This window comes from Felis catus, chromosome B4 (assembly GCF_018350175.1).
Source record: "Felis catus isolate Fca126 chromosome B4, F.catus_Fca126_mat1.0, whole genome shotgun sequence".
NCBI lineage: Eukaryota > Metazoa > Chordata > Mammalia > Carnivora > Felidae > Felis > Felis catus.
Genome location: NC_058374.1, coordinates 133,067,920 through 133,086,233, shown reverse-complemented (window position 1 = coordinate 133,086,233; position 18,314 = coordinate 133,067,920). Strand labels below are relative to the sequence as shown.

The following is an 18,314-nucleotide window of genomic DNA, read 5'->3' as shown; positions in this document are numbered from 1 at the left end:
AGGGGGAAGGAGGTGGGGGCCAAGGGCAGGAAGGCAGAGGTTCTTGGCAGTCACCCCCAGCTCTGTGAGCTAAGCATCGCCTCCCCCTCGCTGTGCTGAGGAAATCAGGCTGAGAGAGGTTGAGGAACTGCCCAAAGGCAAAAGGCCGGTAAGAGACAGAGGCGGAAACTGCATGTGGGTTGGCCTGAAGCCAAGGGTCTGTGCTCACAGCCCTGTCACATGCACTTGCTATCAGAGCAGGGGGCGCAGAGAAAGCAGCTCGGTGGGGTGGGCAGGGGAGAGCCGTGAGAAAGAGGGGACCCGGTCAGCTGGTAAGGTGAAGGAAAGTGCATGGGAAGGGGAATGTGTGGAGGGAGAGAATAAACACAGTCGCAAGCGCAAAGCTCTAGTAGGACGGACGTCCGGAAACCGTTAGGGGTGGTCAAAATCTTCCCTGATGTTTTTTTCTAAAGCTCTGGTATCCAGCCCGTGGCATAACTTTGGGACAGGGCCAGGGACAGCAAGACAGGGCCAATGCAATGGGCCTCCCACCACGGGAGGCTTTCCAATCGCCCTGCGGGGCCCTGAGGCCCCATGGAAGAGTGTGAAATCCACACTGCTCCCGTTGAAATGTAAAGACCCAGCACTTTCCATCTGCAGCCGTGTATCATAATGTTTTGCTATCAGGCTCTGGGGCCCGAGTCTATTAAAATTCTGATGCTTCTGTGGCTGTGGGATTGGATAATGATAGAAACTTCAGCGGAGGAAGAAAAAAACGTAATGACAGCCAGCACAGCAGAAGTCAAATGCAGCGAGCGTGGTCACAGCCCCCGGGGGCTGCTCAGCGCCGTCTATTCTGATGGGAAGAGAAGGGCTCCCACGACTTTGGGGACTTTGGGCTGGCGGTCGTGGCTGATTCTTGGATGGCGTGAAAGACGGAAAGGATTTTGGTGTCGCATAACAACAGCAATGACAATGCATTAGTATTTTACATGTGTCACTTGCATCTGCAGAGAACCTGATGTTTACAAAGTGCATCACGTTACATGCCCTCTGTCCAGCCTGACCACAACCTCGTGAGGCAAGGTTGTGATAAGCGTGATAACCAAATGCGTATGGTTCCCCCACCTCCCCAGCACGAGGCAGAACGTACCACCCCACCCCCGGAAGTTAGGTGTGGCCCCGTCACTGAAAACATGGCTGAAGACTTTCTCTGTTACGAGTCCCAGGTTCCAAGGCGGGGGGGGGGGGGGGGGGGGGGCGGTCCCAGAGGGAGGAGACGTGGAGCAGAGTCCCCAGCAAGCCCGCAAGGGACGTGGAGCTTGGGTATGTGTTGCTTGGCGGGCACCGATGGTGTCACTGCAGCAGAACCTAGCCATCCTGACCGATTCAGAAACTGTCCCCGTTTGCAAAACGAGCGAATGAACACCTAAGGCCTCCTAGACAGAAGCTTCAAGTGAAACCTGGGTCTCTCTGCTCCTTAGCACCAGGCTGAGCGAGGGCTGAATCCAGCTAGGCTTGCCTGGTAGAGCTGATGACCTTGGGCAAGTTCTGCGAGCCCCTGGAGAACAAAGGCCATAAGGCCCCACAGGGTGGGTGGGAGAACTTGAGTGACACATGGAAAGCCCTTGGGTATCGCGGGTGCCTCACGGCGCGTTTTCCCCCAGCCCCGGGCTCTACCCGCTTCACCGACGCCGTGTTTCAAAGGTGCCCGTGCAGCTTAGGAAATTTGAAGATGATTCAGGGTTCCCCAGACACCCTCCCTGAATTGCTTTGCCTTCTGCCCTCAGCTAAGTAGAGTTTTTATTCCCCGTCTGAGCTCGGAATCCGGAAGGTGTCTCCTTTGTGCCCAATTAGAACATTTTTCATTTCAAAACGTATTGTTGTCCGGGGACAATGGCGTGAAGAGGAGCCGAGCTGCTCCTGAGAATAGAAGCAGGCAGTGAAAGGCTTCCTGAACACGGTGGCACCTCTGAGGGGCCCCTCTGGGCCCCGCACCGGCTGAGCCAGAACCAGGTGTCAGCAGGAGAGACCCTGTAATTAATTTTTAAATTTGCTATTATCATGCATTTAGGCAGCGGGTTGACGTGCCGCTTGGTTTTGACCTTTAAAAATGTTACGGGCAGTATCAGCTTTTCTCCAAAATGAAGGACATTGACCTAGAGGCTATAAAAACCACAACTTCGTAAGCTGGCAACCTTCCTTTTAAAGTTTTCTCTCTTTTCCTTTTATTTTACTTGTCATCTATTTAAAGGAAACCCACAGACACATACCCTTCCAAACCCCCCCGCCTCTTTTTTTTCTGGAAATAAAGTATGTATTTCCATTCCTTCATTTTTTATTCCCAAAGTAGCTGTCACACTTTTTTTTTTTTTTTTTGTATTGTGGTAAAATGTACGTAACATAAAACTTACCACTTTAGCCATTTTTAAATGTGCAGTTCAGTGGCATTAAGTACATTCATATCGATGCAGCCTGGGGGGTCCGAGGACCCAGAGGGGGTCCCGCGGGAGCAGCCGAAAGGGTCCTTGGCGTCGCACAGGAGAGAAATCAAGTGCAAGGCGAAAGGAAGTGCGAGCAGAGATTGAAGACGCAGAGAGAGTACAGATGCAGACGGAGTGTCCGGGAGACTCAGAAAGGAGAGGAGAGGGGGTCTCGTCTTTGCTGGGGGCCTGGGGGTTTGGTTCAGGACGGTGGTCTTGTGCACGTGTCTTCTCGGGCACCCGGGAGCAAAGACGGGGTTTTCCGTAAGTCACTGATGCCCTGGAGGGAGTCAGGGGTCTGGGTGAGTCGGGCCTCTTGGAAAACGTTCGTGACGAGCCCGCCCGGTCACTCCTTAGGTATTGTCTACTGTGCTGGAACACTCCAAAGAGCTCATTAAATCCTCGGCCTTCACGAGGAGGACACACACGCGGTTCCGCAAGCCACGCGTAAGGCGTGGGTGCGGATGCGGGTGCCGGCAGGAGGAGAGGCAGCGAAACAAGCAGTCTTTCGCGGGGTCCCTTCAGTTTCCCTGCCTCACTCTTGTTGCGCGACCATCCCCACCGTCCGTCTGCGGAGATTTCCCGTCTGCCCAAACTGAAACTCTGCTCCTTCAACTCGAACTCCCCACCCGCCTCCCCTGGCCCCCTGCGACCACCATTCTACTTTCTGTGTCCGTGACTTTGATTACTCCGGGGACCTCAGAGAAGTGGAACTGTGCAACATTGGTCTTTTCCCGCAAGGCTTATTCCGCTGAGCAGAGCGTCCTCAGGGTTCACCCGTGTCCTAGCAGGTGTCACAATTTCCTTCTTCCTGACGCTGGATGATATGCTATTGTATGGCTGTCTCGCGCGCGTTGAAAGGGTAGAAGACCTTCAGCGACTAGTGGCGACACGCTAGTTTTCCAGTTGGGACGGTGTTTTTCCCACACATTACTTCATCTGGTCCTCCAGCGACATCTGGAAATAAGCATGATCGCCCCGTGTCACCCGTGAGAGGCCGGGTCTCCGAGAAGCCGAGGGACGGCCGAGGCCACGCTCCCGAGTCGGGGAGCAGGACTCAAACCCCCCAGAACCCCGGCCTCCTCCTGGCTCCCATGACACCCTGGTCCCAAATGCTGAAAGCAGAACTTACTCGTCGTTGAGGCTAAAGTTCGCTTTTTGATTTCACCCCCCTCCTGTATGCGTTCGCCAGCTTCTAGCCGGGGCTCAGTTAAGATGAGGGTAGTGACAGACTCTCCTGGCAAAAACAACCACTTTGAGACAGAGGAAGGGAACAAAACCTACCCCAATCCCAGTCTCCCCGCTGTGAACCACCAAGGCTATCTCCTTCTGGTCTTTTTATAAGAGATCAGAATGACCGCGAGGGCCGCGGGACAGAAGGAAATCTCTTATTTATTTTTGAGAGAGAAAAAGAGAGAGCACAAACAGGGGAGGGGCAGAGACAGAGGGGGACAGAAGATCCGAAGCAGGCCCTGTGCTGACAGCAGAGAGCCCGACGCGGGGCTCGAACCCACGACCTGCAAAATCACAACCCTAGCGGAAGTCGGGCGCTCAACCAACTGAGCCACCCAGGCGCCCCTCCAAAGGAATTTTTATCTGTTAAAGTAGACTTATGGTTATAAAAAAAAAAAAAAAAAAGTAGACTTATGGGATCCTGGGGTGTCCGGATAATGTTAAGCCAGGATTCCCTTTGGCCCCCAGCAAAGTGTCATCATGGAGGCAGCTAAGCTCCTAGAAGGAGGTCACTCTGCTGGTTTCAAGGACTTGGCAATGGGCTAGAGGCAGCGAGGGAATTTAATTTTTCATTTGCTTGGGTTTCCCACATCACCCTGGCAAGCACTTTAACCCCTTTCCTTTGTTCTTGGGTAGCCGGCAGTGTTCGAGGAATATCACACTTATTCCGCATTGGGGGTGGGGCCGTGCTGTTAGCTCCACTCTGCCCTCCGCCTGTCCCACGCTCCCTCGTCACTCTTCACACAGCCCCTCTGCCACCCCACTGGAGGAGGTGGGACGGAGAAAGAAAAATGAGGCCATTCTAGAAGTCCAGCTTCGGGGTACAGGCAAAGCTCAGACTCAGGCTCCTTTTACTGCTGCCACCACGGGAGAGCCTGGGGACCCCTCCTCGGAGACAAGACGCTGAGTGGCATCCCACCATGTGCTCCCCACCCCCGGACCACTTTCAGGTAGGGCCGTATTGACGGTCATTCCAAGCACAGCGATGTTTCTTCACTGAATGTAATAAACCGGGGACGTCAGTGCTTCCGCCAAGGGCCAGGCTCAAGGCTCCGCATGGAGGACACCAAAAGGAAGGTGACCTGTCTGTGACTGGAGACAGGTCCTCCTCATGACCCCACGGCGGACGGTTCTGGAGGCAGCTGTGTCATGCTGGGGTGGAGCGACTAATTCTGCCAGAGACAGGGAGACGACACGCAAGTCCCGGAAGGCTTCACGGAAGAGACGTCGTTGGAGCCGAGTCCTCCGGGCAAAGCTCCACCAGGTGACACGTGGGGCCAGCGCACTCGATGGAGCGCACAGGGCACGCATCGATGAGCAGAGCGCCTGCAGGGAAGGGCCGGGTGGTGAGTGACAGGAGATGATCTGGAAAGCAGGCACGTCCACCATCTGCGAGAGCCTTTGAGAAGACATACGCAGAAGCTGGGACTTTCTCTGGCAGGCAGCGGGGAGCCAGGAAATGTCTGGAATGGGGGAGAGTCAAGGGACACGTCAGCACCTGATGGCCAGCCACAGGGGAATGGGGAAGGAGGTGAAGTTCGGGGCGGCGGCTGGGAAGGAACGGGAACACTCCATCAAGCCCTCCCCCCGCCGCACCACCATCGCGAGCAGAGAGGACGGGCGAGGAGACAAAAGGCTGTCACAGAGTGCTTCTTGGGAACAGATGTGTCCTCAGTGGTGGCCTCGGGCCCTCGGCGCAGTGTGTCGGTTAACAGCCTCGGCGTGCCTGGGCTGGAAAGGCTCCACGCACTCCAGCTGATGAGGGCTGGCTCTTTATTGTCCATAAAATACCATCCACGATGCACAGTGGGGGGATTGGGAGGCTTTCACATGAAGCAGAAAGGCCTGGCTGGTGGGGCCCAGCCTTCCAGGAGAGCTTCGGGTCATTTGAGGGGTGTAGAGCCATTCTCTCCCCGACCAGCCTGCAGGGGAGACTGAAATGCCACCATTAGAGACTCATTCCTCTGACATTTGATATCTTCTTTCCAAACACCCAGCTTTAGAGGTGGCATTCAACTTGGCCCCGCTCTCTGAGCCTTGGTTTCTATTAAGAATTTGCTACTTTCTTTAATAATGGTAGGACCTCGGGGTGCCTGGGTGGCTCAGTCGGTTAAGCGTCCGACTTCGGCTCACGTCATGATCTCAAGGTTCGCGAGTTCAAGCCCTGCGTCAGGCTCTGGGCTGCCAGCTCAGAGCCTGGAGCCTGATTCAGATTCTGTGTCTCCCTCTCTCTCTCTGTGCCCTTTTCCACTCATGCCCTCTCTCTCTCAAAACTAAATAACCATTAAAAAAAAGTAATAATAGCGGTAAGACCTAGATCCTCCAAGGTTGGCATCAGAAGGACACTTCTGGGGTGGGGGCCAGCTCTTCACCACCCTTCACCTTGAGGATCTTAACTGTCATGGCCACGCTGGCCTCAGGACGTTCCCTTTTTAATGTTCAGGTAAGATGTGGACACTTACCCTTCTACCCAAAGACTGGTCAGGGGTGACAGCTGGCAACTAATGGAAGTATAACGTGTGACATGCGCTGCACGGACCGGGTGGCACGACACATCCTAGTCTTTGCATCATAGGCCCTGTTCTAGTTGAACAAGTTACTAAGGAAAAGAGGCCCAGTGGCATTCCTGAGCCAATTCACGTGGACCCCGAGATCTGGCGACCTGCGTCTCTTTCTAATTCTGGGTGTAATGACTTCACGTCCGTAGCTTGAAACCCCCCACCAAATGATTTGCACCATGGGAACTGGCCAACACTACAAATCACGATTTTTTTCCTCCCCAAAGAGCTGGTGGTGAAACATTTACCAGCACACCCCTGGTTACTGTCACGTGCCTACCCAATGACCCAGCAATCCCCCCTCGGCATATATACCTGAGAGGAAAGAGTCCGTACATCTACCAAAGGACAAGTGCAAGAAGGTTCGTGGCAACTGTATCTGTGAAAGACAGAAGAAATGGTCTAATGTCCACCAATAGGAGAAAGGGTAGACTGTGCTCTACCTGGACAATGGAATACACCCCAGAGGTTAAGAGGAAGCAACAAAATAAGGTAATAAGAGAGAGGGAGGCAAACCATACGAGACGCTTAAATGCAGAGAATAAACTGAGGGTTCCTAGAGGGGCAGCGGTAGGGGAATGGGCTAAATGGGTGAGGGGTATTGAGGAGGTCACTTGTTGGGATGAGCACTGGGTATTATATGTAAGTGATGAATCACTAAATTCTACTCCTGAAGCCATTATTATACTATACGTTCACTATCTTGGATTTAAAAATACAATACAGTAGGAACCAATAAATGACACACAACAGACATTAGGTTGAGTGAAAGAGGTCAGACACAAAGACCACATTGTTGGATTCCTTTTATATAAGCTTCAAGAATGGGCAAAACTAGTATATTGTGATAGAATTCAGAATAGTGGTTCCCTGCACGGGGGCAGCTGGGATTGACTGGGAAGTGCATGAGTGGCCCTTGTGGGGTGCCGTTTCACGTCTTGATGTAGGTGACGATTACGTGGGTGTGCGGTGTGCACATATGTAAAAAGAAATCATGGGGCGCCTGGGAGGCTCAGCTGGTTGAGCGTCTGACTTTGGTTCCAGTCGTGATCTCCCGGTTCACGGGTTCGAGTCCGCACCGGGCTCTGTGCTGACAGCTCAGAGCCTGGAGCCTGCTTCGGATTCTGTGTCTCCCTGTCTCTCTGCCCCTCCCCCACGCGGGCTCTGTCTTTCTCTCTCTCTCTCAAAAACAAACATAAAAAAACGAATCAAGCTGTGTGTTTAAGACTTGTATACTTTGTACTTCACTTTCCTTACCGTATATATTAAATACCTCAAAAAGCAAAGATTGTGTGTGTGTGTGTGTGTGTGTGCACTAGGAAGCTCTTTCCTCCTTCCTACCTCCTTGTCCCAGGAGCCACACCTTCCTAAAAGTGCAGACTTGAGAAAGTTCTGGTTTTCTGAGGGTATACACTGCTCCAGATCATTTGCCTTTAGAAACACCCTTTCTATTCTGGGGATACGGGCTCTCCCTTGCCCTCTACCCAACGGGGATGACATCAACCCACAGATCTCAGTAGGATGCCACTGAATGCATGGCGAAGGCGGTTAGCAGGGGTGTGGCAATGCTTCGGAAATGTGACGTGTGCCTGGGACCCGGTGTGTAGAAGGGTTCTGTGGTCCTTGGTAGGTGCCCGATAAGTGTTTGTTAAAAAAAACAAGCAACGGGGTGCCTGGGTGGCTTAGTCGATTGAGCAGCAGACTTGGGCTCAGGTCACGATCGCATGGTTTGTGAGTTCAAGTCCCGAGTAGGGCTCTGCACTGATGGTGGGGAGCCTGCTTCAGATACTGTCTCCCTTACTCTCTGCTCCTCCCCCACTCATGCATTTTCTCTCTCTCTCTCTCTCTCTCTCTCTCTCTCTCTCTTTCTCTCTCTCTGTCTCATCTCAAAAATAAACATTTAAAAGAAAACCAAACAGGGGCACCTGGGTGGCTCAGTCAGTTAAGTGTCCAACTTTAGCTCAGGTCATGATCTCAGGGTTTGTGATTTCGAGTCCTGCGTCGGGCTCTGGGCTGACAGCTCAGAGCCTGGAGCCTTCTTCTGATTCTGTGTCTCCCTCTCTCTCTGCCCCTCCCCCGCCCATGCTCTGTCTCTCTCTCAAAAATAAATCAACATTTAAGAAACAAACTAAAAGAAAACCAAACAAACAAGTCCAAGTATTTGTCAAGGACTGAAAGGTACGAGGCTCCACGTCGGGTTGGGACAAGGGTCAGTAGGGACCGTGCACAGGGACGAGCCAACACCAGTACGACTACCAATCGGGGCTCTTGGCTATAAGCACAGAAGCTGGGTCTGCACTGTCAGCAAAAAACCGTCTTGTTGAAAGGACCTGGTTAGGAGGGCTGGAGCTTCCAGAAGCACCGCCCACACCATCTGCGTGGTGCCACTGGGCTGGTCCAATGTGGAGCTCGCGCTCAGTGATCCTGAGACCCGGCGGTCGCACCACGGCCGCTTCTGCGGCAAAGACTATTGCCGCCGGAGAGAGGAGAAAGGGGTCTCCCCCCCTCCTGCCCCACTGAGACTCAGGAGCTCAGGACTGGGTTCGGGTGGCCCAAGTGAATGACAAACGTCCACCACAGCATCCCGGCCTTCCTCGCTGCCAGAGTGCGTGTGGCCGGGCTGCGGAGCCGCACGGCCGGGTCTCCTCCTTCTGCTCCCTGCTCTCCTCCCGCCGGCTTCGAGGACAGGATCTGGTGTGTGTAGACTACGGGCTGACTGTGGAACAAGGGTGTCCATTCCAGAAGCTGCCCGGACTGATTCTGGATCCGGAGACCCCAGAGGGAGCCCCTGCCCCCGCGGACAGCCAGGCCGGCCCAGTACCATCATTCACACTCATGTCTTCAAAATCCTGGGCTAGGAGGCCCCTGGGCTGGGGGGATGGGCACTGCTTCTTAAAGTCACAGCAGGGAAGGTGGCATAGGAGGCAGGCAAGCGGACAGAGAGAGCCTTCGGGCTTGGCCCCTGAGAGGTTGAGGGAGGACAAGAGGGGAAGACTGGATGGTGGCCGAGGGGTGGGGGGCCGCTGTCATGTCGATCTGCCTGTGTCTGGGAGCCTCGGCTTGCAGATTGCTCGGCTCCCCACTCCCCACGTATCACTCATAACAGCGACAAGGACTTCACGGCCCTCGGCGCTTTAGGGCCAGTATGTCCCCCAATGATTGGTTCTTCTTATCTTCATTTGAGAGACGAGGAGGCTGAGGCTGGGGGTTCACCTCACTAGGAAGTCCCAGGCTCAGGGTCTGAACCGCTTTCTTCCATCCCAGAGCTGGATGCTCGGGGGGCTAGATGGGCCCTGCGTGTTAGGGGAGAGGGGAGGGAGCACAGAGAGGCTGGGGGTGGTGGGGGGGCAGGGTCCCAGCCACAGGACTTCCCAGGCTGTGGCGACATCTGGGTCAGCTCCCAGGACTCACAAGAGAGAAGGTGCTCAAAACCTCGGGAGGAACTTGAGAGGTGGCACCAGGAGCGAGGCCCAAATGTGTGTCCATCCTCCCAGCCGGGCCGTGTGAGTCTCCCAGGCTCTCTGAGCCTCAATGGCCTCATCTGTAAAATGGGGATAATGACCTCACAAGCTTCTTATTTGGATTACAAGAAGTGACGTGTGTAATACCTCCGGCAGGGTTTTAGGCTGTACGAAAACACAGTAGGTACTTAAGAAATGTTAGTTGAATGTGGTAAATCCAACCAAGCCCATGTAACAAAAATAAATTAATCCTACGTATTTCTGCTTAACTATGGCCAAGCATCTCAGGGCGGCGGGGGTGGCCATGGGCAGGGAGAGCGGGGGAGATGGTCCTGGGCGTTTGTGCCGGTAACTGTGGTGCAGGTAACCGTGAGAACAGGAGGTACTCATGTTTTTTCCGCTTTGCAGTTACTTTTATTAAAAATCACAAATTCACCAAATTCTTCTAAATAAACCTAGTCCTGCCAGCTCATGCTCTGACCCCATTCCCCAGCAAATGCCCAGCTCAGGCATGCGGTTCCCAAGCCCCTCCCCGCAATTGTGTCTGTTGGACACAAAGGCCAATGTCCACAGCCACCCAGTGGCCCAGGGTGGGGCGGAGGTTAGAGTTTCATAGGGAGAGAACTCCCAGGCCTTCTCCCCAGGCCCCTCCCTTGCTTCCTTTGGACCTCTCCTTCCTCAAGGGCACCTAGCAGTCAAGATCACAGTGCCCCTAGCCTCGGCTTGGAAAAGACACCTTCAGAGGAAACGGCGAATCTTTTCTGCAAAGTCACCACCTCCCAGGCCACACGCCGTCAGGACATTCCCCTAGGGCTCAGGTGCCCAGACACAGATCCCACCAAGCAGGCCTTGGCAAGGAGTCACCATCCCCATCACCGACCAGAGCCAGCGTCGAGTTTCAGCATGCTCCGGGCCACCTAGTTACAGGGCCAGAACCAGGACCAGCCAAGGTCTGCGCAGCAGCTGGCTCCAGCCCCCAGGGGTGACCTGAGACAAGACCCTGCCTGCGCCTGCTCGCCCTGGTGTCCGCTGCGTGTCTGGGGCCCTCAGCATCTCTGAAAACTTGCACAGCCTGGGACCAGACAGTCCCGCATTCCAAGTCCCCTCTTCTGCGGCTGCCCGTTGTGTCCCCTAGACCCCATGCCCCACTCCCTCGGGCCCCAGCTTCCTCGTCTGGACAGTGGGCGTCCTCACAGCGCTCATGACCCGCCGTCTTCAGAGGAGTCAGGGAGATCAGATGTGAAAATGGCCTAGTACCGCCCAAGACACACGATGGGCGGCCGCCCATCACAGCAGTGGTGATCTTTACAGGATTCCATTCGGACTGCTCGCGTTCACGCAATTATTTCTGCTGCGGCGCTGATCTGCGTGCCCGGGGCCCAGCCAGACCGCCGGGGTTCCTGCCTCCCTCAGCCCCTGCCCTGAGCCTGCTGTCACTCCCTGTTCCCTCCTGGATCCACCTGTGGGGACCAACCCTCCCACACCCTCCCCCATCCCTCTCCCTCTCCAACCCCTACCCTGGAGTCAGCCAGGGTCAGACCCAGTCTAGACCAAGGTCAGACCCAGTCTAGACCAAGGTCACCCACCTCTAGGTTCAAGGGCAATAACACGCTCCCTTCCTGCCAGAAAGTCACCACACAAGTTTTGTCTGTTGTTATATTCCATGTTTAATAACTGCTTTCTAACAGAAACAGACATAAAAAAGAGGAAAGCAAAAGGGTTTACAGTGAGTAAGAATCGCTTCCCGGCTTCGCAGCCTCTATCCCTCCACCCTCTTCATCCCGGTGTGAGGTCACACCGCCCGCCCGTCCCTGATTTTCCTTACACAAGCTGTGTGTCATTTCCCAATGCATCTGGCAGCCCTCTGCACACCAGGCGCACAGACCCACTTTATCCTCTCTAATGGAGCCTGGATTCCACTGTGGGGGGGGCCCCATGGTGTGCAGTGTTTCAATCCCATTATGATGGAAATTTAGGTTGCTTCCATGCTGTAGTAAATAGCTTTGTGTATTTGTGCAAGTAATTCCTTGGCATGAAGTCCTAGAGGTGAATTGTTAGGTCAAAGTTCATCCGGGCTCTCTGCTCCCTGTGGGGTCAGCCCACGGCCTGCTGGGTGGTCCCCTTGGCCCTGCCTGGCCTGTCCACGGACCCTTCCTGTGAGCTCTGATATAAGCCTCACCACCAAGCCCACCCGTGTTGTTTTTTTTTTATTATTATTATTTTATTTATTTATTTTTGTAGAGAGAGAGAGCCCGGGAGGGGCAGAGGGAGAGAGAGAATCTTAAGCAGGCTCCATGCTCCACAAGGAGCCCAATGTGGGGCTCGATCCCATGATCCCTTTGGATCATGACCTGAACCAAAATCAAGAGTCAAATGCTCAACCAACTGAGCCACCCAGATGCCCCAAACCCACCCATATTTTGATGGTAGTTCATTCACTCATTCATTCATGATCTCCTCCAGTTGGACCTTGTACTGAAGGTAGGGATCTACAGAAGGCCTAGTCCAGCCCCTGGAAGCTTGTGACCTTGGGTTAAATCCTCCTCTTCTGTGAGATCCCCTAGGACACACACACACACACACACACACACACAAGGCCTCTGCCCCTCGTGGGCTCCCACAGCCAACGATGCAGGTCTCTTTGTCTCTACTGGAGATGCACCTACACACCTTCCAAAGACATCTTGTTCTGCCCCTGGTGGTAAAAAGAGTCCCCCCGCTACGTTCCAGAAGACCAGGCCCTGTCCACCCCAATCAGACCAGGGCTAATGGGACTCCTGTCCTGGGAATCTGGGGACAATGAGACGTCTGGCAGATGGTTCTGGTTCTGGGGGTTGGGGGGTACGGCTGAGAATGAAAGCTACCCACGAGGCTACGTCATGGGAAAGCAGGCCCAGCACTGCCTGTCACCTGGGCATGGGGCTGGCACGCAGAGAGGGGCAGAGGGCAAATATCCCAGAGAGAGGCCGGGAGAGATGCCCTGTCTCCTGGCAGTTAAGTCCCGGGATATCCCCCTCATCCTGACAACAAGCTCACTGTATTTAAACTGGGTCAAGAGGGGCGCCTGGTGGCTCAGTCGGTTGGGCGACCGACTTCGGCTCGGGACATGATCTCACGGTTTGTGGGTTCGAGCCCCGCGTCGGGCTCCGTGCCGACAGCTCGGAGCCCGGAGCCTGCTTCGGATTCTGTGTCTCCCCCTCTCTCTGCCCCTCCCCAGCTCACACTCTGTGTCTCTCTGTCTCTCAATAATAAATAAACATTAAAAAAATTAAAAAATAGTAAAATAAAATAAACTGGGTCAAGAGAGGTTTGCTCCTTGCGATCCAACACAGTGACGATGATGCTTCCCTCATCTGGCTATGGGCTCCTGGGACAGAGACCCGGCTGTCCCCTTCTGCTCACCCAGCAAATGCTGACTGATGCCCTTACAGGGGCCTCACCCAGACCCTGTGAGGGTGCACTAAGCCCATTGTCCCTTTGCAGTCAGGACACTGAGGCCGAGAGGGTCCATCATTTGCCAAGAAATGACAGGGTCACGTCTCACGTTGGGTCCTGACTGAGTCCACTGCGGCGGCTTCCAACACCGATGTTGCTGACTCAAATCCCATGTTCCCTCCACTTGTACCAAGTCACGTCGAAGCCCCAGCCCAACTCCCTGAACTAGGTGTGCATCCTGGATCCCTCCGAGTCTTGGCAGGGGGGAGGTTTGGGGTTGCACCAGCAGCACTTCTGAGAAATGGAAGGAACCCAAGCAAGGACCAGGCTGCACCCCACCGTGTCACTCTGGGGTCCCCCAAGGGCTGCTGGGCTGGCCGCGCCCTGACTCCTGAGATCACCTCTGCGGCTGCACCGCAGTCCTCTGCTGGGAGCTTGAGGCCACGGGGTAATGACGAAGAGACGACAGACAGACTGGCCTCGCTAGGGAATGGGTGTGGTTTATTACCCTTCTGAAGCTCTGCATTGTGGGAACAGGGAACAGTGCGCCTTGGAGGGACACATTGCGGCTGCGGCTTGTATCAGTTGGAAAATAAAAAAGTTTTCCCCCAGTGGGCTATTTCCCAACCCCGTCCCCGCCCATCGCCACGACAAGTAGAAGCAGGACTTCCATTCAAGGCACATATGTGACCCTTGTGCTCAGGGACTCCATCTGGGTCCTTGTCTTCACCCTTCACGGGCTCTGAGGCTCTGGGAGCTACTTGCCCAAGGGGGTTCCAGATGGACCCGCATGCTGGTGCCCCTGGGTCCTCTCCCAGGCCCCTGATAAGAACATGTGACTAGAACCAAGATGACGTGACTCTCAGGTGGGTTTGCTGGGGGACAGCGACCCTCAGAGACAAGTGGTCCTCTCCAGGGGGTAAGAAGGTACCTCTGAGAGCAGCCATAACCAAGGGGGAATCTGGGAGGAAGGGCTGTTAGCCAAGGTGGGTTCAGTCCCCTTTCCCTGGAGCAGAGAGCCCAGGGCTGCCCCCTCCTTCCCTCGAGACAGCTGGTCTCCAAGTGGGGAGGCCGCAGAACAGGTCCCTGGAGCCCTCCAGACTGCCCACCATCCCCCAGGGTCCCAGCTGGTACAGGATGGACCTCTCATGCTAGTTTGGAGGCTCCATCTGGACGGAAGTCAGTGTCTGTTCTGGAGAAGGCGCCCCGGGAGTGACAGGGTCAGGGAGCCTCATGGGCTGGTATTTGGGTACAGCTGGCTTCCTGGGGCGATGGGACACGGGGGACAGATCCAAAACAAGCAATGAGAAAACATAGTGTGCTGAGAGCAGGCAGCGTCCTGCAGCTTCAAGAGGGCTTCCTGGAGGAGGAAATGCTACAGACACGTCTTGTAAAACCAGGATGCGCTCATCCAGCAAAGCCCAGGGAGTTGGGGAGGGGAGGGTACCCAGGCCGAGGGATCGGCATTAGCAAAAGTGGAAGGAGGAACATGAGTGTGTGAGGTACCGTAGCTAGTATGAATTTTCGAGACGGGGAGCAGAGAGAAGGCTGGGAGAGTGGGCAGAGGGCAGCCGATGTCAGGGAGGAAGGACACCGAAGGCATTCAGGAGACAGGAAGCCAAGTCCTCAGGGCTTGAAACTCACTTCCCTTTGGCTCAGGGCCTGAGCACAGAGAACTAGAGGCCTGGGCAGGTCCCAGAACAGAAGTGGGCTTCATCCTACAGGTGGAACAATAACAAAAGTCAAGGGCACGAGGCCTGGGGACGGCAGGCAGGCAACAAGGCAGGCTATTACACTCAGAGGGCCCTGGGGAGGGAGAGGCCCTCACAGCTATTAAACCTGGTCACTGATTGAAGAGCTTGTGGAGCATCGGCTAATGATGGCTCCAGGCTGTCCCCAGAGGCCTTGCTTCTGGAAGGTAGGGTGCTGCCAGTGAGCTCCAGGTAACAGGAATTCTATTAACATATAGCCTCAGTCCTCAGAATCTTGCTTTCAGGTTCTAAAGACAGAAGATAAATGGCCCTTATCATTTTTATGTAGCTGGTGTCACTGACAAAGCCACACTGAGCTGCTTTTGAACTGTTTATTAGGCACTTCAAGACCTTTCTCCAGGAGGAAGACGCATCTGGGCTGAGAAATGACTCCTCGTTCAATGTGGTCCGACTCCCCAGGATCCAGGTAGAGATGCTCTCGGCTCCAATTAAAGCTGCAGGGCCTGTCTGAGCACTGGGCACCTGGCCTGGCTGGGGTGATGGCATCCATGCCCCCACCTGCAGGAAGCAGGCATCCTGGACTCAGCTGCTCAGCAGGCAGCCGGCCTCTCTCACCAATGGTGGCAAGAGAGGAAGTGGGGGGGGGGGGGGTCCGCTGAGAGCAGCGGCCTGATCTCACAGAGAATCCTCAGGGCCACTCCACGGGCAGGATGATGATCGCTGTCCCCCAGCGGGGACCCTGAGGCCCAGGGAGAAGCCAGGCCCAACACTGGCCACAGGCCCTAAGGCACCCTGGCCCCTCCACCTGGCACCTTCCCGTCCTTCCGGTCCTTTCCAGGGGCTGGGAAGGCCAGGGGCCTGGAATTGGCTGGGTGAGGCTAATGAAGGGACTTTTTTTTTTCCTAATGTTTATTTTTGAAGGAGAGAGAGACAGAGCGTGAGTGGGGGAGGGACAGAGAGAAAGAGAGAGGGAGACAGAATCCGAAGCAGAGCTCCAAGCTCTGAGCCGTCAGCACAGAGCCCGACACGGGGCTCGAACTCACGAACTGTGAGATCATGACCTGGGCCGAAGTCGGACGCTTAACCGACTGAGCCCCCCAGGCGCCCTGGCTAATGAGGGATCTTAACGCCACCTCACACTGGACAGAGTCACTTTGGACTCCAGCCTCGTGTCTTTGGGGACCTCTGTGAAGGTCAGGACAGAAGCTGTGAGCTATTTCCAAGTTCCAGACAACTTAATCAGGACACAATCCATCCTTTTGATTATAGACCTAGGTCCTAGACCATCTTTCAAACTAATGAGAAATCTTGTTTGGACGTGTCAGGCTCCCCCCGCCTCCCATTTTTTATTACTTCCTCCCAGAGCCTTGCCTGAATACAAATCCACCGGGTGCGGGGCCGCTTAGCGTGCCCATCCCCTCTGCAGCTGGGTGCTTTAACCCCAGATCCGCGCAGGACTCTGGGGAGCCCGAGCTTGCCCCAGGAGCCCGGGGCTGAGACCGGCCGCTGCTCCTGTGGGGGACCTGCTCTGGGGGCGGACTTCACACTTGCAGTTCTGTCTTACTCCCTGTTCCCTGTTGTTGAACGCAAATTTTCACGGGTGAATAAAACATCCCACAAATGAATGGTTCGCGTTCCAAAAGCCGCTCTCAGCCAGCAAGAAAGTTGTGAAGACAACAGCAAGGTTGTTCTGAAGCAGAAGGCCAGGAAGAGGAGGGGAGGCCAGCGAGGGGAGGGACGCAGGCACCAGCTGCTGGTCTGGGAGGGGCCTGGAGGTGGGCAGGACACCCCAGACCGCGTCCAGGAGGCCAGATCAGACTGTCCGGGGAGACTGCGGTCAAAGCGAGTTGCGCCAGGGGCCCGTAAAAAAGACCTTCCCCGGAGAAGGACATTTGCATGAGGACATTTGTGTTTTTCAGCCCAGTGGCCTGAGCAGGACCCAGGGAAACAGCCCATGCCGGTGCTCAGAAGGCAGGCGGCATATAAGAACACCCACGAAGGGCTAACATGGACCAAGTGTTTTACGTAACTTTAGCTCCCCGAACACTCGGCCTTCTCGTGGCAAAATGGGGAGAACCAGTCCCTGCTTCCCGGGGCTTCATGAAAACCAAGTGAAACAGCAAAGGCTCAGGAGGCCATGCCGGAGGCTGGCCGGTGGGAGGAGGGCCCTGCGGGCCGCGCTCCCCAAGTCCCCGCACCTCCTCCCTGGCGCCCCCGAGCGGGCACAGCCTGTGCCCGCTCGGGCTGGGCACTGAGTCAGAGCCTGAGTCACGGGCTGCTTCCTCCAGCGAGGAAGCTCTCCTTGGCACACGCCGTCCAGTTACTCAGCGAGTGACCCCGCGTGGGGACGGCATCTGCCGCCCAGGGATCCGAGTTCCTGTGAAGCCTGGTGATTAGTTCAGGAAAGTTCCAAGGTGCAGCGTGCTCCCCCGGGGCGCTGGGGTGAGATCTCTGGACGTGCTTTCAGGAACGTGGCCGGGTGGCGAGGTCGGCCTTCCCAGTGCTTCCCCCGACCCCGCAGGTCAGTCTCCTAAACTGCCAGGGACCCTAAACAGCTGGGCTCTGGAACCAACCTGCTTGGTGGGCAGGTTGTTGGAAGGCCCGCCCTGCTGTGCACCTGCTGTGGTGCCTGCCCGCCGCCCCCCACCCCCCCGGACGTCAGGAGAACAAACCGCTGCCCCCAGGGGAGAACCAGGCCCGAGCTGCACTGCGGCTCACCTCCAGCAGACCAGTGTCCCTCTCTGGGCACCCCCCTCCCGGCTGCTCCTGGCCCCGGCAGCCCCCTGATGCCCCGGCTGGAACCCTCCCTGCCCTGATGGGGATGAGGTGGCCCAGAGAGAGCAGGGCAATCGCACTGCCAATTATGACTTCAGAGAAATGGTCTCGGGCTGAATCCGATTAGCCTCCCCAGGGCCGAGCGCGTCTCCCACGTGTGCCTCCCACACCCAGGCCAGTTCTCCGCGTCCAAGAAAGCAGGCCCGGCGCTTCCTGCCAGAGCTGGCTTCCGGCCTTAACAGATTTCACAGCCAAGGTAGCTTGCCTGATACTCAGCTGCTTCAACCCATCACTCCTCCTTACTGCCGTGAACCTCGGGCTGCACGTTCTCCTCCTCCACGGTTGTGCCCTTCAGAGGTTGGCAGAGCAACTTATTTCTTGGCTAAGGGACAGGCCATCCGTCTTCTTAATCCGGCCTCATAAATCAGCCACGTGGGCACCCCCAGGCTCCCCTGCTGTCCCCCAACCCCTGAATCCTCTGGGCACTTCTCAGGGCAGCGCCAGAAACTCCAGCCCCTCGCGGGGTGGGGGGTGGGGGTGCATTGTGCTCCCAACGTGCCCAGCACCATCCTCCCTCCCCACTGATGGGCGAGGGGCTCGCAGCTGCTCGGGCAGGAGTCCCGCCAGCCGGCAGCCGCTCCTGTCACCAGGGCCTTCTCCTGGAACGGGGATGTCTTA

The 18,314-nt window shown here is 55.8% G+C and overlaps 1 non-coding gene across 1 annotated transcript; it reads right to left on the bottom strand.

The window, feature by feature from the left end:
• Positions 1-3,951: 3,951 nt before the first annotated feature.
• TRNAG-UCC lies at positions 3,952-4,036 on the bottom strand. The gene has a single exon. It is a non-coding gene; the product is annotated as a tRNA-Gly (tRNA).
• Positions 4,037-18,314: the final 14,278 nt, after the last annotated feature.